Source organism: Macaca nemestrina, chromosome 2 (assembly GCF_043159975.1).
Source record: "Macaca nemestrina isolate mMacNem1 chromosome 2, mMacNem.hap1, whole genome shotgun sequence".
NCBI lineage: Eukaryota > Metazoa > Chordata > Mammalia > Primates > Cercopithecidae > Macaca > Macaca nemestrina.
The window spans coordinates 164,816,695-164,837,746 of NC_092126.1; the positions used below are offsets into that span (position 1 = coordinate 164,816,695).

Consider the following 21,052-nt stretch of genomic DNA (forward strand, 5'->3'; position numbering starts at 1 on the left):
TAGGGTACATGTGCATAACGTGCAGGTTTGTTACATATGTATACTTGTGCCATGTTGGTGTGCTGCACCCATCAACTCGTCATTTACATCAGGTATAACTCCCAATGCAATCCCTCCCCCCTCCCCCCTCCCCATGATAGGCCCCGGTGTGTGATGTTCCCCTTCCTGAGTCCAAGTGATCTCATTGTTCAGTTCCCACCTATGAGTGAGAACATGCGGTGTTTGGTTTTCTGTTCTTGTGATAGTTTGCTAAGAATGATGGTTTCCAGCTGCATCCATGTCCCTACAGAGGACACAAACTCATCCTTTTTGATGGCTGCATAGTATTCCATGGTGTATATGTGCCACATTTTCTTAGTCCAATCTGTCACTGATGGACATTTGGGTTGATTCCAAGTCTTTGCTATTGTGAATAGTGCCGCAATAAACATACGTGTGCATGTGTCTTTATAGCAGCATAATTTATAATCCTTTGGGTATATACCCAGTAATGGGATGGCTGGGTCATATGGTACATCTAGTTCTAGATCCTTGAGGAATCGCCATACTGTTTTCCATAATGGTTGAACTAGTTTACAATCCCACCAACAGTGTAAAAGCGTTCCTATTTCTCCACATCCTCTCCAGCACCTGTTGTTTCCTGACTTTTTAATGATCGCCATTCTAACTGGTGTGAGATGGTATCTCATTGTGGTTTTGATTTGCATTTCTCTGATGGCCAGTGATGATGAGCATTTTTTCATGTGTCTGTTGGCTGTATGAATGTCTTCTTTTGAGAAATGTCTGTTCATTGACTCCAATTTTGAAAGAATTTCTGCTGTAGGTAAATGCTATCAAACAGCATTGCCTGCTACAGAGAAATCTTTAATGAAAGGAGTGTCAAAGTAGCAAATTTCGTTGTTGCCTTATTACCACAGCCAGGCAAGCTGTCGGTAACCATTAACCTGATCATTCAGCAGCTGTCTATTAGCAAAAAGATGACGACTCACTGAAGGCTCAGATGATCGTTAGCATTTTTAGCCATGAAGTATTTTTTACTTTAAGATATGTACTTTTTTACATAATGCTACTGCATACTTAGTAGACTACAGTATAGTGTAAATACAACTTATATGTACTGGGAAATCAAAAAATGTGTGTAACTTGCTTTATTGAGATTTTTACTTTATTTTAGTGGTCTGGAACAAAATCTCTAATATCTCTGAGGTATGTCTGTATGTTTACATACAGTATGCCTGTATGTATACATATAAGTATGCCTGCATGTATATAGCCAGCCCTCCATATTTGTGGGTTATACATCCATGGATTCAACCAAACACAGATTGAAAGTATTTTGGGGAAAAAAATTAAAAAAAACCAACAATAAAAAATACAAATAGAAACACAATACTATATTTACATAGCATTTACATTATGTTAGGTATTGTATGTAATCTAGAGATGATTTAAAGTATTCGAGAGAATATTTGTAGGTTACATGCAAATACTGTACCACCTTATATAAGAGACTTGAGCATTTGGGATTTTGGTGTCTGGGGGGTGTCCTGGAACCAATCTCAATGGATACTGATGGGTTGAACTAATACAGGCGAAGGACTTAGAATGGTTCCTAACACATAGTTAATAACCAATAAAGGGATAGATATTATTAGTCTACTATTATTTTTAAAAGAAGTATCACTTGAAGCTTTCTTGATGTTTTGTGAAAAAGAATCTGAAAAATAATACTACCACATTTTGTAGGATAGAAAAATCAAATGCTTATGTGTGTGTATAGTTGTATCTGTGTGATGGAGAATTAGAAAATGTTAAGATGCAATGGCCAACTGGGGAGTAGCCTGCCTATAAGTTTCAATTTAGATTAAAAGCTGAAATACTCTAATCACCAAACCATACTCATCTGTCAGCCAGCTTTGATGTATGAATCACCAGTTGCAATCCCTGATATAAGGTATACATGCATGAAACATAGCTTAGTTCTATAAAAAGACTGAGTATTTAAAGCTGTGCTATCATGCTAGCCATTAACCACATATGGACGTCTAAATTAAATTCAGTTCCGCAGTCACATTAGGTACAGTTCACATGCTGAATAGACACATGTGGCTACTACTATGTTGAGTGGTGCAGATACAGGACATTTTCATCATTACAGAAAGTTCTGTTGGATAGAGCTGACCTAATGGCTTATAAACATATTCATTTATTACTGTCTACCAAGTTATCCGTTCCTTGATGAGAAATCACCAAGCCAGAGCCAGTAGACCGGTTATGCTCAGTACTGTAAGATTGGTCTTATACTGCTTAGCTGTTAATCTGCTCCCCAGCAGCGGCTTACAAGTTTGTTTTTGAGGTTCCCCCAACCTCGCAAAGCTCTTGGTTTGGTGACTATAGGCCTCTGGCATTAGTTGATTCTCCAGGTTGAGGAGAAAATTTGATAGGGGAACAAAGTAGTTTATTTTCCCCCATGAACATCAACGGATACGTTATTAATGCCTTTCCAGGCAAGAAGGGGAAAATTGATTTGGGGTATATATATGCTTGCATATATGTATTTTTTTCACCTACTAGGAGAAATACATCAGTGAGAAAGCTTAACCTTGAATATTGTCTATAAAATATATGAAAGGCATATTACCTTAGGAATTTTTTACTGTGTCATCATACTGTTGTATCTCGTCGTGGCAATCAACATTTGCTATCACTAGAATAATGCTTTATTGTTTATAATAGGAAATAGCACAATTTTAACCTTAATGGTGATTTGAAGAATTTTTACTGTGTTAGAACTTAACCGGAGAGAGCTTGATCTGGCGAGGAGTTGATATAACAGATCAGATCCCTTAGGGCTATTCAGGTTAGTGGATAGGATTGTGTCTCTTTTGCCATTCATGATGGAGCCCACGTGTTACTCCTTAAGCAGAGAAAGTATAGAGGGAACATGTATGTGCTGTGGTTTCTTTAGAAAGAGTGATAGCATCAAGTATTACATGTTTCATGGGAAGTATAAATTTATGCTTCCATTCCTGACTCAATAAATATTAGGGATAATTCTTTATATTTCCCTTTTTTATTGAGGGTTTGCATTGGTAATTATTCCTTCCCCTCTCCAGCATAACCTAATTTGTTCTAGGCCTTGGGCTTGAGGACTAAGGCCAATTTTCATTGGTAAATTAATTTCAAATATTACCCTCACATTAGAGTAAATGCATCACTTCTCCCCAAGGGAAGATACGCAGAGGCTTTTTGACCTACCTGGAACAGCTGTTTGCTTAATCCTTTCTCCTGGGGCTGTGTGTTACAGTAGAAAGAAAATGAACATCATGAGACTTGAATTTTAGTCTTGGCTTTGATAAATGTTTTGGATTACTTTATGCAAGCTACTTTATTACTCTGAGTCCTTCCTTATTTTGTGTGTAAAATGAAGGTAACAGCAGCAATGCCCACCTAATTTGCGAGAATGTTGAGAATAATACATGCAAAATTGAAACTGCTTAGAGCCCTCAGAGGAAAGATAACAGATCTCAGGTTCAGGTTTCATCACATTTCAGTTATGCATACTTCATTATTAAAGCCTCTTAGATGTTAACAATTATGGAGTCTGTTTAGAGTTCAGGAGAATCTTATTATTGAAGTGGTGTTTGTGTGGTTTTTGTGTCTGTGTATGTTCATGTGTTGTATTTCTTTTCAATGATGTGAGTGGTCAGACTACCCGTAGGGTTTTTTAAGCTTCTGGGCAACTCTGAGGCAGAGTATAACCTTTTTTTTTTCCTCAGGTGGCTAAAGCAATCCTAGTGAGACAGTGCATGAGTAATAGTAACAGAGGAGTTAAGCAGTTGTGACTTTCTGCTCCAATAGTAGAATGGTAAAAATCTTTGTTCTCTTTTTTGGTTTCTTGGGACGATGGTCTTGGTGGCTGTTGACATTTTCTGTGGACTTTCTGGTGCCTCTTGTGCCCTTTGTCCCCTGTGCTACCCTGGTTGAGCTGGGGGCCAAAGAGTATCATTTTCCTATCAGTTATTTTATGAAGTTTATCAGGATGTCTTTGCCTTCGTTATCATTTTATTTAAAAAATTGTGCCTTTAAATGTAATGTTTGCTTTCTTTTTTTTTTCTTTTTTTTTGTGATGGAGTCTTGCTCTGTCACCCAGGCTGGAGTGCAGTGGCGCCATCTTGGCTCACTGCAAGCTCCACCTCCCGGTTTCACGCCATTCTCCTGCCTCAGCCTCCTGAGTAACTGGGACTACAGGCGCCCGCCACCATGCCCAGCTATTTTATTTTTTAATTTTTATTTTTGGTAGAAACGCGGTTTCACCATGTTAACCAGGATGGTCTCGTTCTCCTGACCTCGTGATCTACCTGCCTCAGCCTCCCAAAGTGTTGGGATTACAGATGTAAGCCGCCGCGCCCAGCCTAATGTTTGCTTTTTAAGGTTCTTACAGTTTTCTCGTAAGGAACTAGGGATAAATTCCCAGCATTTGAGTCAGAGAACAGGATAACAAATGGCTGTATTTACTATGACATCCAACACTGATCCCCCTTGTTGACTATTACCACCCTATTTACCAGACCCAAAGTTTAACCTGTAGACCTTTTCCCTGCTTAATTTGAGTTTCTGGTCAAGTCAAGGATTCTGTAATCTCCCATTTTGTGGGAACTTCATTTCTTGTGTTTTGGGACTTAGCATGCTGCTTTCATATCCACTGCTTTCTGAAGTCTCAAGTTTTCACGTAGACACAAGTCCCTGAGACCTGCCGTGTCCCAGCAGATTTCCTGCAGAGAAGTACTCCTCTGCCTTTTCCTCCCATGACTCTTGAATTCTTATAGTAATTTCTGAGGGTAACAGTGACAATATCTTATTTTCAGTACAAAATACATTTATTATCTGATATGTCCAAGAATCTGTGTTGCAAGAAAGACACAGTGCATTTCAGCTGTTTGGTAACATTCCTTACATTTTACATTTTGCCATTTGCAAAGCACTTTCACAGCATGTTTCTATGTATATATTTAACATGGGTGTGTATATACCCATACATGGGGTAGAATTGCTGGTTCATAGAATTTGTGTATGTTTAGAAAATTGCCAAACCATTTTTAAAAAAGTGGTTGTTCTACATCTGTGCATGTGCTTATAACCTAAATGCCAGTCAACAATAGAATGGATGATTAGCTTATGGTGTATTCCTGAATCCAAGTATACTACATAGTAATAGAAATAAATGAACTGTAGCTATATTTAACAATCTGTATAAATCTTCCCAACAAAAGCTGGAGCAGAAGAAGCCAAACACACACAAAATATACAGTATGATTCTGTTTATATCAGGTTAACAATAGGCAAAACTAAAAGTATGATGTTAAAAGTCAAGATAGAAGTTACCCTGAATGGGGGAGGCTAGTGACTAAAAAGGGGCACAAAGAGGGCTTGTTTAGGAATCTGGTAGTGTTCTGTTTCTTGTTTTACACCATGTGCTGCTTACAAAGGTGTGTTCTTTATGAGAAATCATTGAGAAGTATACTTGAGGTGTGTGTTTTTTCTTTATGTCCACATGCTTCAAAACACTCACATGAAAATGTGAATTTATAGCTAACTTTGTCTTATTTATAACAGTATTGGATTTATTTACTGTTGTAAATAAATTCTTATTTATCCATCAATTTAAGGAACATTTATTTCATTTCACTTCTTGATTATGACAAAATCGTTTCTTGTTATTTGTCAGTCTTACTCTTATAATCCACATCTCAACAGCCACTTTCTTCATGATACTTTATAATTACTGCTCTTTTGTTGATATCTAACCTGGATAACTGATTTCATCCCTAAATCCTCAGATTGTGCATATATATGTTTGTTGGATGTTTCTATGTTTGTTAATTAGTTGCAAGCCATTTTGCACCTAGTAATATCTTTGTCACAAAACCACAGACAACCTTGAAGAGTAATGAATTTTCTGAAGGATTAAATTGAAATGTTGTAAGGCTCCCTCTCTAGTTCTTAGGGGGTTCAGTATATCAGAGGGTGTCCACTGTGTGAAGGAAAGTTGTAGTTAGTGTCTAGGACTGCTGCTCTTCTGGTCTCAACTGGAAGTTGTTTTAGAAGGAGAGAAAAGAGAGTAACTTTAAAAATTATTTGGAAGGAAATTACTAATATTGTTTAAGTAGTTGTAGTACTTTAAATTCTTAACAATTTTCTCAACCCTTTAACTCAGAAGTTGGTGGAAGCAACTCCTGACCTGGTGATCCGCCCACCTTGGCCTCCCAAAGTGCTGGGATTACAGGTGTGAGCCACCGCGCCCGGCCATGTGCATTTGTTAAACAGTTAACGTTAAGCCAAAATAAAGAAACAGTGATAGCAGACTAGGGAGCATTGTGCCCAAAGAGTGGCTGTACTCTTATTGTTTTACCTGTCGTAAAAATGCCTGTTAGTGGTGACCCTTTCTAGATTTTCTGGTTTTAAACCTAGGAGAATGACTAATAGGGGTAAGAAGTGCTTTTCACCAGCAGTATGACATACATTGGACACAAAGTCATAATCCTGTAACATGACTACTATGTCAGTCTTAGTTATTCAGGAATAGTAAGAGAGGTAAAAGCTTATTCTTCTGGACTAAACATTGAGAAATCTGTTGGGCCTCAAAAGATTTCTTTTTTTCCTCTTCTTCTTCTTCTTCTTTTTTTTTTTTAAAGTAAAATAGGCTCATTTTAGAGATTAAATCTGTTGTAAAGTGCTACAAATAGGTTGCAAGTATAAGTATTATAGAAAAATTACAATAATACTATGCTAGCCTAGTGTTTTAGTGGTTAGTCTTCTATAACAATATGAAATCTTGGGAGGAAGTTGTGTGATTTCTAAAAAAATCATTACTGAATTCATTTTTCAGCATTTATATGTGTGTGTGTGTGTGTGTGTGTGTAGCACCAGTGGTTAATAATGTATGTATATTTTTTGTCTTCCCATCTGTTTCTTGCTCCTGCAGTTCTATGGTTGCTATGGAGAAGGTTATGATAAGGAAAAGCACAATAAGGTTAAAAGTTCTTCTCTTTATCTGGGACAGAAATAACAATCTGCCACCACACCATCCTTTTTTATGCCCTCTGCCCTCATGTGATGATCTTCAATACTGCAGTGCCTGTTGCTGACGGGGAGATGGTTTGATGCTATATTTAAAAAAATTACACAGAGGAGCTAATTCTCTTCTTTTTTGTTTCTTTTAAGGTTGATGACTTTCATAATTTTAGTCTAGGCACAGAACGGAAGGAGAGAATAAGCATATTAGGATGAATTGTCAACCCGGGACATTTCTGGTTTGTGTGGGTGGTTTTTTCCTTTAATTTCATTTGTGTGTTTCAAATTTTTTTTATTTTTTATTTGCTGATACGAGGTAAGAAAAGCTTAGAGAAAGGACCTGATGTGGAACAGTTAGGATTTGGTTAATCTGCTTAGAAATAACACTAATCTCTAGATCAGATGCTGTCAACAATACAGTGCCTTCTATCCCCATTATCTTCCTCTACTCTTTCCTTGCTTATTCTTCCTGCACTCTGTGGTTTCATTTAGTTTTATCTTTTCATTTCTTACCAATTTTTGTTTTTAAATATTTCTTTCCTACTTTTCCTTTACATTTTACTTTTGAATTTCACCATGGCTTCATCATGGGGTTTTTGACTTTGAGGTGGCAGGGTGGAAAGCATGGATATGTAATAACTCATATGCCAAAATAAGCTTCTTCCTAATATATGCTTCAGAGTAACTTTGTGTTACTTTCAATAATCACAGTTGTAGGTCTGTGTCAAAATAAGAGTATGACCACAATTTTCTTGAGAAGTTTGATGCTACTGGGACGATTATATGACACTAGGTGAATACGTGCTATTTTCTGTCCTCTGTTTTCTGTTTTTTTTTTCTGCTTATTTGTACATTATTTTTTGAGATCAAATTCAATTGCTCTTTTTTAAAAACCTCCTTTGTGCAAGGCATTTAATGTATATTTCTTCAAAGTGATTTTGTGAGGCAGATATTTTTATGCCTTTTCTTGAAGATGCCAAAAAACTAAGGCCAACAAATTAAAATAATGTGCCCCAGGCTACACAGTCGGTAGCTGTACCTGAATTTTACATCCTGTGCTGTTTTCAGCATTCCTCAGAGGCTGTCAGGGGTAGGAGTTAGGAAAGGCTCTGGAGTCACACTAGATGTTGTTTTGAATCCCAGCTCCATCTCTGGGTCTCAGTTTCCTCATCTGTAAAATATGATTGATAGTCATATCACCTCCAAGTCTTGTTTTTTACTAAGCTTTATATATATCACTTAAAACAATACTTGGCACATAAATTCTTGATGAATAGCATCAAGTATATTGAACATTAAATATGTTGAACATTTACTATATTGTGGTCTATGTGTACAGTGACCTGAGCATATAGGTTCTACTTTGAATCAAATTGAGAAAGGCCTCTATTAAGAGAATTTAAAGTGTCATGACTATATCAAGGAAGTACAGGGTGCCATGAGGGCATTTAAAAAGGAAGCGTAGTCTGTTCTGGAGGTCAGCAGAATTTTGAAATCTAAAGGATGGGTAGAAATGAGAGGGATACAGAGTGTGTGTGTGTGTGTGTGTGTGTGTGTGTGTGTGTGTGTGTGTCTTTCAAGCTAAGGCAATAGACCACACAAATCTTAGATGGGAGAGCGCAGTGTGTTGCTGGACCTGAGAAAAGTCCACTGTGGAAGAAAGTACTATAAGACTGGCTGGAAAGATAGGCAAAGGTCAGATTAAGCAGAGCCTTGAAGGTCATAGAAAGTAAACTTAGATACATTGTATCAGAACCTAATGATGATGCCGTATTACCTTTATCTATATTCCTAGACTTCAAGAGAACTTCTGAAAGGATAACCAAACTCTCTGCTTCCACATTTAAAATATTTATATATTAAAAACTGAAGAATGCTTTAAACTAGTTAGAAGTTAAACTAGTACTAACACGAACGTATCTAAAAATCAAGAAAAATTTTAAAAGTAGTGTTTAATTTGGAAAGAAGCAGTGCTACTGGTGAACAAGAATAAAATATTTCAGTTGAGCCATTTTTAAAAAGAATTTAATTGGTTTCAGAATGTAACATCCTTCCTGATGGTTTCAGATGGCTTTATTTGTTCATAAATAACTCTACTTGTTGATTTAGCCACTTTTGTCATATGAATGCTTCATTAAACAAATGGAGCTTGCTCATTATAGCCAAGTAGAGCTATATTCAACCAAGTGGTGAAGTTGAGAGTACACGGTTGTATTTAACAGCAAAGGCCCTTTATCTGGCCTCTTGCCATCTGGAAACTCTAGATAGCATTTCCCAATATAAATCTCAATGTAGTAACCAGACTGATAAGGACATGCAACTATAGCATCACAATGTCAGAGAGGCCTACCAAAATATAAAGTGCTCCATATACAGGAAAGAAAAATGCGTTCTTCTCACCCTATTCATTATCCAAGTTAAAAGCCTAGATTTTCAGAAGTCCTTTAGAAAGCTAAGCAGCAAGGAATTTTTATTTTATTTTCCCTGAAAAAGGCCGGTCACATGGAAGTTCAGATTTGGCTAGAGGGGTATCACTGTAGTAAAAGACAATCCTGAAATAGCGAAAAAATAGCCCCTAGATTCTGTCAGTTTTTTCTGTTCATTCCCTGCCTTGTCTTTAAACTATGATTTCTGAAATTTTTGAAAGCACAGAGATTTTTTTTTTTTTAAAGTCCTTATCTAATGCTTGGGGCATTAAGATTTATTTTTAAACTTTATTCATCATTTCTAGGCTCTACAACATTTTGTAAGAAATGTATATTTATCTGTTTTTTAAAATGTCAAGTTGAATTCAAATCTGAGACCCCTTTTTAAAAAAATCAATGTGGTCATTATCAATTATTGGGGCTCCCTTCTATACGCTGCAGTGTCTCTTATAGAGCCAGAATGCTGGGAGGACCCCTCTGGTCTTCTGTGGAGTAACTGCTTTTTGTTCAAGCCCCTTGTTCAAGCCCACAGGATCCTTTGTGTTGCTCTGCAGCTTCTGTGCCTTGTAGGACACATGGAATGTTGTTATGACCAGAGCCCCAGTCTCCAGGACAGCCGTCCTCTTTGAGGCACCGTTATTTCCTTTGTCCTCTGAGCAAAGTAGAGCGTGGATTTCCTCTGTCAAGGAACTTGGCCAACTTCCATTCCCTCCCAGTAGTCTTTTTTCTCCTTTTTCAGGCTCAAAGGCAGCCCCTCCCACCTCCTCTGCCCTGGTATAGCTTCCTCAGTGAGCATAGGCTTCACATGAGACGGGAAGCCTGTTGATCTTCGGTAGTTTCATCTTTCCACCCTGCAAAGCCCACAAGATAAAGGAATACACAGAGGGCTTGACAAAGATAGGCTTAGAAGAGGTAGGAGAGAGGAAGGAGAAAGACATAATTTTTAATGTTTTCATTTGTTGCTTGCTATAGTCAGCATAGTCATATTCATGGGTGCAATCATATTTTGAATAGTATTTCTATTTGGAGGCATTCCCACGTTATGAGTCTGCCTCCCCAGTGTTAGAAATGAGAACTTGAATTTCTGGCCTCTTGTGCAGCTTGGACTTCGGCCCTTCAGTCAGATTCACATAGAGAGTCTGTGGCCCTGACTGGAAAGAAGAAACTTGAAAGAAGAAACATGACAGAACAAGCTCTATGTTGAGCTTCTATTGCTAACATAGCAGCATAAGAGTATGTATGGCTTTGCAGGGTCATAGTGTTGTAGGGTTAAGTGCCTGATACAGCAGTGGGACATCATTCGTAGTTGCAGTAAAGTTTTGGCATTTGGGGTTTGGTGACAGGGACAGTTGCAGCAATTTTCTTAAGCCAGTTTTATGGTATAGTTATGGATGTTTTCCTGGAAGATTAGCTCTTACTTTGTTTCTCAAGTCAACTCCATGATTCTGTAAGCTTCCCAACATACCTTTTGCTAAAAAAATTTAAAAAATCAGATTTATAAAAGTATAACTTACATACAATAAAATCCCTCTTTTTAGGTATATAGTTTACTGTGTTTTGACAAATGTTTCATCTTGTGTTCACTACCATAACCATGATGTACAATATTTCTATCCCTCCAAGGAGTTCCCTTCTGCCCTATGTAGTATTCTCTGCCCCACTCTAACCCTCAGTCCCAGCTCCGGCATCTGGCAACTGCTGCTTTGTTTTCTGCCCGTATAGGTTTGCTTTCTCCATGGATTTTTTTTTTTAAATGGATACATACAGTATATAGCCATTTGTTTCTGGATTATTTCACTTAACACAATAGCTTTAATATTTAGTCATTTTGCATATATCAGAAGTTTGTGTGTTTTTTTTTTATAAGTAATATTTAAATGGCTATGTCACAATTGTTTATCCATTTGCAAGTTGATGGGCATTTGAGTTGTGTCTGGTATTTTGGCTATTAAAAATAAAGATGCAGTGAACATTTGCATATAGGTTTTCCTGTGGATCTGTATCTTTACTTGTCTTGCATAAATATCGGTAATTGGAATTGCTAGATTTATAGTTAATTACACATTTAATTTTGTAAGAACATGTTTCCAAATAACTGTACTACCTTTCATTTCCTTCAGAAATATATGAGAGTTAGTTGTTATATATTCTCGTCAACACTTAGCATTGTCATGTTAATATAATATACTCTAGTTGATGTTTTGTATTATCTCAATGTGGTTTTAAGTTCCCTGTTGACTAATGAAGTGGAGCGTCTTTTCAGGGTGTTATCACTCATTTGTATGCTTTCTATCTATAGTGAAGTGTCTATTCAAATCTTTTGTGCATGTAAAAAATTGAGCCGTTTTGTTGAACTTTAAGAGTTTTTAGGTATTATAAATATAAGAACTTGCGTTTTGAAAATATTTTTTCCCAAACTATGGCTTGTATTTTTATTTTCTTAATAGTGTCTTTTGAAGACAAGAAACTGTTAATCTTGATGAGGTCTTCTCAATTTTTAAGTAGTTAATGCGTTTTGTATCCTATTCCAGAAGGCTTTTTCTAACTCAGAGTCACAGAGAATTTCTCCTGTGTTTTCTTCCAGAAGTTTTACAGTTTTTATTGATCTGTTTAAATTTTGTAGCTAGTTTGAGTTGGTTTTTATATAAAGTATTAGATAAGGGCAGAGGTTTTTTTTTTTGTTTGTTTGTTTTGTTTTTTTTGCATATGGAGATTATTTTTTCCCCAGTGCAGTTTTTCAAAAAGAGTAAACTCTTCCCACTGAATGGCTTTGACACCTTTGTTGGAAATCAGTTGCCCATTTATGTATGAATCAATTTTTGGACTCTCTGTATGTCCTTATGCCAATGCTACTTTATCTATATTACTTTGTAACTTCTTTTTGAAAATTTGACTATTTTAATATTCACTTTTGTACATACATTTCAGGAGTAATTTGTCTATTTATACAAAACAGCTCACTGAAAATTTGATTTGGATGCTATTAAATCTAAAGATAAATTTGGGTTGACTTGACCTCTTAACAGTATTGAGTCTTTTGACTAATGGTCACAGTTTGTCTCTCCATGCAGTAAAGTCTTTAAATTTCTCTCAGAAAAATTTTGTAATTTTCATTGCACAGATCTTACAGATATTTTCTTAAAGTTATCCCTAACTATTTCATGTTTTGGATGCTATTGTAAGCGGTATCATTTTCAAATTTTAATTTCCAAATATTCATTGCTACTGTATAGAAAAATAGTTGCTGTTTGTATATTGGCCTTGATTTCTGAAACCTTGCTAATCTCATTTATTAGAATTAGTTTCTTTTTGTAGACTTGTAAGAATTTTTAATGTAGATGTGTTATCTGCAAATAAATACAATTTTACTTTAAAATTTTCAATCTATATGTCTTTTAATTCTTATTCTTGCCTTATTGCAGTGACTGCGATCTGCATGTTAAATAGAAGTGGAAGAGCAGACATCTCTCCTTGTTCCTTACTGTCGGAGGAAAATCTTTTACCATTACATTTGTTAACTGTTTGAATTACTGGTACTGATAATATCTCTTTGTTCTTCTTTTAATGTCTGTAGGATCTGTAATTATGTCTCTTCTTTCATATCTGATATTGATAATTTGTGACTTTTCTCTTTATTCTTTGTCAGTCTGGTTAGAGATTTATAAATTTTATTGACCTCAGATAACTAAACTTTGATTTGATTTACCCTGTTGTTTTTCTGTCTTTATTGAATTCTACTCTGTCTTGATACTTTGCTTCTGTATGCCTGCATTTGATTTAATTTATATTACTTTTTTTAAAAGTTTCTTGAGGTGGAAACTTAGGTCATTGATTATAAGCCTTTCTTCTTTTCTAATATGCACATTTAGATGCTGCTATTACTTTTCTCTAAGTAATGCTTTGGTTGCTTCCCCATAAATTTTGGTATGTTGTGTTTCCATATTCACATAATTAAAAATATTTCCTAGTCTTCCTTGTGATTTCTTCTTTGACCTGTGAATTATTTAGAAGTGATTTTTTTTTTTTTTTTTTTGAGATGGAGTCTTGCTCTGCCACCCAGGCTGGAGTGCAGTGGCACGATCTTGGCTCACTGTAACCTTTGCCTCCTGGGTTCAAGCAGTTCTCCTGCCTCAGCCTCCCAAGTAGCTGGGACTATAGGCATATGCGACCACGCCTGGCTAATTTTTATATTTTTAGTAGAGACGGGGTTTCGCCATGTTGGCCAGGCCAGTCTTGAACCCCTAACCTCAGGTGATCCACCTGCCTTGGCATCCCAGAGTGCTGGGATTACAGGCATGAGCCACTGCACCCGGCCCGAAGTGATTTAAAAAAAATACATGATGGTTTTCTAGATTTCTTCCTGTTAATTGAGTTTAACTCATATTCTTTGTATAACTTTAATTATTTAAAAATTTCTAAAGTTCATTTTATAGTCCAGAATATGTTCTGCCTTGATGAATGTTCCATGTCTACTTTAAAATAATGTATATTCTATGATGTTAGGTAGAACATCCTAAAATTTTCATTTATATTATGTTCATTGTTCAGGTCTTCTGTGTTTTTACTGTTTTTATCTGTTCTATAAGTTAATGACTGAGACTTGTTGCAATCACCATAATTGCAGGTTTTTTACTTTTTCTCCTTTTAGTTCTGTCAGAGTTTGCTTCTTGTACTTTGAAACTCTGTTGTGAGGTGCATACGCAGGACTGTTATGTTCTTGATGAATCAGACTGCCCTTTTGTCATTATGTAATATCCCTCTTTATGTCTGTTTTAGTTACTTGACTCTTCTGTCTTCACATGTTACTGCTTTCCCAAATTCTTTGCTTTCTCAAACTATATTATCTTATAATAGTTACCTCATAATTAGCTGTCCAGCCTCTCCTTGGTGAATTGCTGATTCCTTGTATGATCACTTGTAGCCAGGATGTAAATAAGATCCTATTTCATAAACCATAGCGACTCATGTTCAAGGAATTGCTTCTTTGTCCTTTCTCTGAAGTCAGTTTTGAGTGTGGTAGCAATCATAGTAGCATGTCCATCATAACACTGCAAAACCTGGTTCTGCTTTTGTGCCTTGATTCTTTATAGCTAATTGTAATCACATTACTTGCTTAGTTTTAAATAAGAGGTTGCAAACATAAATGCCCATAGGAGTCAGACAGGTAACATGATAGAGTAAAGTGGGTTATATCGTGGAATAACAGGAAGTGGGTGGGGATCCTGGCAGTGTGGAAAGCTCCTGTTTTGTCTAAAGGGGCAGCACTAATTAATTGCCATGTGAAATGCAGGCCTGGTGTTACTAACTGCCCCTCAAAAGGGGATTCCTAAGTGGAGTAGAATATGTAAACTGATAGCCAGATATGAAATCAGGAGGAAGTGATAATAAGAGGAAACTTGCTGAAGAGAATTCTGATAAAGTTCACACCAAGTTTTAGGAGATACTGCTGAGTTAATGCTACCCACGTAATATATATGCCATGACATGTAGGAATCAAATAAGCATGTATACACACGCATATATATATACACATATATACATATGTACACATACACACACACATATATATATATAGAGAGAGATCTTTTGGAAAGTGACAAAGAGGAGTGATAATCTAGAGAGTGTGCATTAATTCAGTATAAGGCATGCTCTTTGCCCTTGGGATGGTCCCTGAGCAATGTTTGTGGTTGAAGGGGAGAAGTCAATGAGAAAGCACTGAAATTATATCTAAAGGGAAACTGTAGTACCACAGAAATAGAATACAATTACATATTACAGCCAGACTATTACATGTTACATAGACTGTGTAATGAATGTTTAATGCTTCAGCCAGAAAATGAAGATATATAATTTTATGGTAGCTTGCCATCGTATACCAACCGTAAAATATATTGTGTGATATGACATAAAATGAAGTAGAAACTTGGCAGTGATCCTGTAAATTGATTAATGTAGATGACCAATATGTAATAGAGCCATCTATATTGATAAGTTAGTGAGCTATTACTCTTCATTTCACTTAGCACTGAGTAAATGGCCAAAATATAATTGAATTTCAGCTAATGCAAACATTTTTTTTAGTTGAGATGGCAGTTTGTAAAAAGAAAGAGTATATTGTAAGTATAAAGGTAGATTATTTCATCTAATTAAAATTTGGTTAAAATATGAAGGGAGAATGATTTGTTTAAAAAACTACTACAATGCTAGAGAATTGTGGTATTCCTTAGTTTCCTTCAGAAAACGAGGATAGGATAGTGTAGAATTTTTGCTTTTTGAATTCATGTCAGTCTGATAAACTATAAAACTTAATTTGATAGGTTAAATAAGTTTGTATTACATGCCTTACATATCTTTATGTAAGAAATGCTTGTGAGATCATATGGGATGATATAAACCAATAAGCATTTTGCGACCATTGATATTAACATTTTAGGCAGAAGGATAACATAGGTCTCCCAAAGTGCCGTAAAGTCTTTTTGATGCTTTGCTGATTATATTCCCAGAGGGAAGTGTTCTGGCAGTTGGGCTGATCCTGAAACATGAGCCCTTGCTCCATAGTCATCAGAGAACGCTATTGTGAAATCTCCATTGGATTGCTTGGGCCAGTCCTCGTTGTGAACTTCCGACGTTCTCTCTCTGATGCGTTTGCAGGGGGGATTTCATGTCATTTGACTCTAGCAGTAGGCAGATAACTGTAAAATGTCCATTGTTCTCTTGGCTGTGTAGTGTGGATGGTACTTCCTAGGATTTTTAAAGATTCTTTGTTGCCAGCTTCATTTCCTCTAACATATACCAAGAGGTTTGAGATAATGTGAATGCCTTTCTGCTTTAAATCTTGGGAAATAGGAATATAAATAAGGATTACAGACAACTGTATTTATGACTTTAACTCCTCAGAGGAAATATGACCATGCACTTTATGTCTTTTTTATGTAATTGCTGAGAGTCATTCAGAATTCATGAGTTGACTCATTTTTTCTTGGGTGAAATACAAAGAAAAGATTCAAGTGCAAAATGCTGTCACTTTCGCTCTTAAAGTATGCATTTTACGTGTAAATATTGCAAATTGTAAGATATTTTAAGTGTTTTTATTTATTTATTTATTTTTTGAGATGGAATCTCACTCTGTTGCCCAGTTTGGAGTGCAGTGGTACAATCTTGGCTCACTGCAACCTCCACTTCCCCTCCCAGGTTAAAGAGACTCTCCTGCCTCAGTCTCCCAAGTAGCTGGGACTACCAGGTGCCCACCACTATGCCTGGCTAATTTTTGTATTTTTGGTAGAGACAGAGTTTCACCGTGTTGGCCAGGCTGATCTCGAACTCCTGACCTCAAGTGATCTGCCCGCCTCAGCCTCCCAAAAATGCTAGGATTACAGGCGTGAGCCACTGCACCCAGCCTAAGTGGATTTTTAATGTAATATTTAGCATTCAAGTTTAAATTCTTGCCTAGAATTTCAAACATGGAAATATACTTTAAAAGGAAATAGGGTTTTTTTTTTTCGTTTTTTTAAATAGGATAGAAAAAAATTAAGCATGAAAAATGCAAAATAAAACACCCATTTCCCTCATTCTTATTCTAAGGAACTTTTTATTACACATAGTTCTATCAATATACTAAAGAGGAACCATGAGACACATTCACAGATTAACTTAAATGTTGTCTTCTGCATACCTTTACATTCATTCATGAGTCAGTTCTTTCCCTAGATGAGAAACTAAAGCAGGTTATACAACTTTTCTGATCACTTTAAATTTAAAAAATGAAACAAAACAAGAAAATCTTAATTTATATACAGAATTATAAGTATGGTTCCCTGACTGCCAGTGAGATACCCTCTAGGAGTCCAGATATCTGGCTTCAACTTTCCTCTACTGAGGTCCCATCAGCGAGCCCTCTTGTTAGGACCTAAGATGACCCTGCACCAGCTTTCATGTGTGTTCACCTACAAGGTGGGAATAGGGTGAGTGAGTCTTTATAGTGTACCACAGCTCTAATTTAGAAGTTCTCTCCACAAAGCCTCTTTACAGAGTTTCACCCTTGACTCATTTATTCCCTTTGTGTAGTCCTCAAAGTTATGTAACCAATTTTCAGCTATCTTTGTGCAAATTCTTGAGGGCAGTTTGTCTTAAAACTCTTTGGCATCTGATATGTGTGTGTGTGTGTGTGTGTATATATATGTATATATGTACATATGTATACGTGTGTATATGTATATATGTGTGTGTGTGTGTGTATCTCAGGGTATATGTAATACCCTGATATTTTCATGTGGAAATTGAAGGAATTGGATTAGATCAATTTAGCAACATGTATTTATTGAGTTCCTGTGGTGTGCTTTCTTAGACCATACAGTATACTGATGAGGATTTGTTAAATAATCGCCAGGTATGATTAAAAGCTTGGTGGTGTTCTGACACTACTTCGTGAGACTCTGACCTAGACTGAGAGGTCAGGGCTTTTCTTGTGAGAAGGTATCACTTGAGCTATTGTAAATGATGAGTAGGTTACTAAGTAAAGAAGCCAGGGTTTATGAGTAGGTTACTAAGTAAAGAAGTTGAGGTTTGGAACAAAGCAAACCAGACAGAGGAAAGATAGGAAACAGAGTAAAGACTCAGATTCCAGGAGTCAAGAGAAATTTAGTTAGTAAAATGTGCCAGATTTGATCATGGATTGGGTTTGGGAGATGATGACAGAATTGACTTGCAGATTTCTAAATGTCTGGCTTGCCCAGCTTGGCCTTGTTTGAGCCATTCACCATCATAGGGAGCATCAGGAAGGAGCCAGAATATATCTGGGAGGTGAGCATGCAAAGGAATAGTTTGATCTTGGACACGCTGACTTTTGAGGTACCTTTGAGGTAGCCACGTGGTGAAGTCTAGGAGACAATTGGATATAGCAGGAGAGGTTTTGATTAGAGATATGAATTCGAAAGCCATTAGCATTTACATGAGAATTGAATTCATGATGGTAAATGAAATTCTATAGGGAGATAGTTTAGAATAAGGCATCAAGTCAGCACTTTCAGAAATACCAACATTTAATAACCATGTGGAAAAGGGTAAAACAGCAAGAGAAAGTGAGAAGTGTCCAGAGAGTTGGGAGGAAAACCGGAAGTGAATTATATTAACATCACTGAAGCTAAGAGAAAGGTATGTTGTAAGGAGGAGGGAAGGGTCATCTCTGTCAGATGTTTACGAGAGTCCAGGAGTGATGACAAGTGTCATACAGCCACGAGGAGGTCTCTGGGAAGCCTAGCGAAAATTGTTTTTAAGAAGTGATTGGGGCAGAAGTAGATTGAAGACTATGGAGTAGGAATAGATTCTGTGGAGAGAGTATAGACAGTGCTTTCAAAAAGATTAACATGAAGTATCAGAGAGCTAGGACCTCCCTGGTGAGGACTGTGGGGTGTAGGGAGGTAGGAATTTTGTTTTCAGTTTAAATTCTTGAGGATGTTTAAATGCTATCAGGAAGTCTCCAGTGCAGAGAAGGGGGTTGAAGTTACGGGATGGGGCAGTCTATGATAAGGTCACTATGATAAGGTCACTACCACCAAGCAGATGGTAGTTAAAGCTCACATACGGGGTTGGTCCTAGATAAACTCCTCTAATCTGACAGGAGAGAGGGAGATGAGGGTGAGGCGGACTGATTTGCAGATTGAGAAGCAGGAAGTAGAAGGAGTTTCTAATGCCTTTATGTAAAAGTCCATTCTGGTTTTAAATTTTGTCCTCATATAATGTTGGGGTGATAGTAATAACAACAAACACATATGGAATGATTTCTGTGTGTTGAGTTATGTGTAGTAGTAAGTGTGTGTTTCTTATAGCCTAACTGCCTGGGTTGGAAGCCAGACCTTTACCACTTCCTAGCTTTGTGACTGTGTGACCTTGAGCTGTATTTTTAATTCTCTGTTTTTCTACTGTAAAATGAAAATAATGTCAGTAAGTACCTTATAGGATTAAATGAGTTTGCATATATGTATATATATAATACATGTTATATATAGAGAGAGCTTAATGTGGACTTGGTGTAGTCAGTGTGACCTAAAATTATTAGCTAGCAATTGTAGTGGTGGTGGTAGTCATTCTCAGCGTCTGGTACTGCCCTCGTCATACTCCTTGTATGATGTGATGATAATATTTAGCTCTGTCTTACAGATGAAGCAACTGACTCAGAGATTAAGTTACTTGTTTGGGGCCATCCAGCTAAATAGATGAAAGTACCACATTTCAAACCCGATCTGTACAGCTTCAAACCTACACCTTTGAAGTTCTGAAAGCAGCTCATCTAGAATATTTCTTCTTCAACTATTTCAGAATGTGAGATTTAGGATTGAACTTATGTAAAAACGTGAAGTAAGTGAAGTTGGCCTTTCACAACTTCAGCTGCCCCAGAGGCTTGCTCTGTGCCAGCAGTCCTGTGGCTTCCCTGGCTCCTAGCCCTGTCACGCACAGCTCCTTGTCCTCTGCTCACCCTATTGTGATTGCTTTCTCTTTCTCTTTCATTCTTAGTTCATATTGGTTATTTTTAAAAATTTACATCAAAGATTATTTGAGTTAAGCTTGAAATTAGTGAATTGCTGGTGGAAGGTACTTACAATCCCGTATAGTTTAAGGTGGGATCATGTTTCCTTTACCTCTTCCTTGGAGTATTGTCTGAAGAATGCAGTGATGGAGGTTCTGGCGCTAGTTGACTTCCACACTTATTCTTAAAAACATCTCTATCAGCATTTATTGTGAATTTATCATATCATTATAACAAATACATTTTCTCACCCACTTGTACCTTATGAGGTAGCTCATTCTATTCATTGCCTGCTTCATGATCAAGTAACCTTCCCTTTCTGTCACTAATTCCTGAGGTTCTTTCAATTTCTTTTTAAAAATTTAGAGACTTCCCCTAATGTTATTTATCTTAGAAACTTTTCCTGATGTCATCAAATTTATATTTTATCACAGACTTCTTTACATTCTTCTTCTATAGACTTCTATATATCACAGAATATCTTTATATTCTATCACAGACAGTTTATGAAACATTTTATTCTGCAAATTTAACTCCTGAGAACATCATCAGACTATATGTGAAGAACATGAAGTTCTATAGAGGGAAGGTGTTATGTATGTTTATTTTTTAAACTAATTGTAATCATAACAGTGTGTTATTCTGTTAACTTTTTTGGGAGAATTGAGATACTATCACTTCAAAGTAAAACAGTTTGAGATACTGTCACAGACTTAATGTGTTTTTCATGATCTAAAATAACTTCTTTGTAGGGTCTCCATGGCCTATTTTGATCTACTGTTATTTCCATACTGTTTCATCATCCCAGGGAGGAGGCTTTGCAGAAGAGATAACAGTTATTTTGATTTCCTATGAGTTGGCTCTGGTGAATCAGTTTTCTTTTTTAGAATTTTAAGTGTTATTGGCATACAATTTATAGTCCATAAAATTACTCCTTTGAACTATAAAATTAAGTGACTTTTGGCTAGGTGCGGCGGCTCACGCCTGTAATCCCAGGACTTTGGGAGGCCAAGGCAGCCGGATCACGAGG

At 36.6% G+C, this 21,052-nt stretch overlaps 1 protein-coding gene across 16 annotated transcripts in view; it reads left to right on the plus strand.

Moving 5' to 3' along the window:
• The window catches only part of LOC105470347 (immunoglobulin superfamily member 11), a 268,851-nt gene that overhangs the window by 222,542 nt on the left and 25,257 nt on the right, over positions 1–21,052 (plus strand). The window contains exon 1 of one of the 16 annotated variants that reach the window (XM_011722225.2): positions 13,015–13,033. The exons of the other annotated variants lie outside the window; for them this stretch is intronic. The gene's annotated coding sequence lies outside the window, so the exon portion shown is untranslated. Of the gene's footprint in view, positions 1–13,014; positions 13,034–21,052 lie in introns of those variants that run through there. 16 annotated transcript variants of the gene reach the window in all.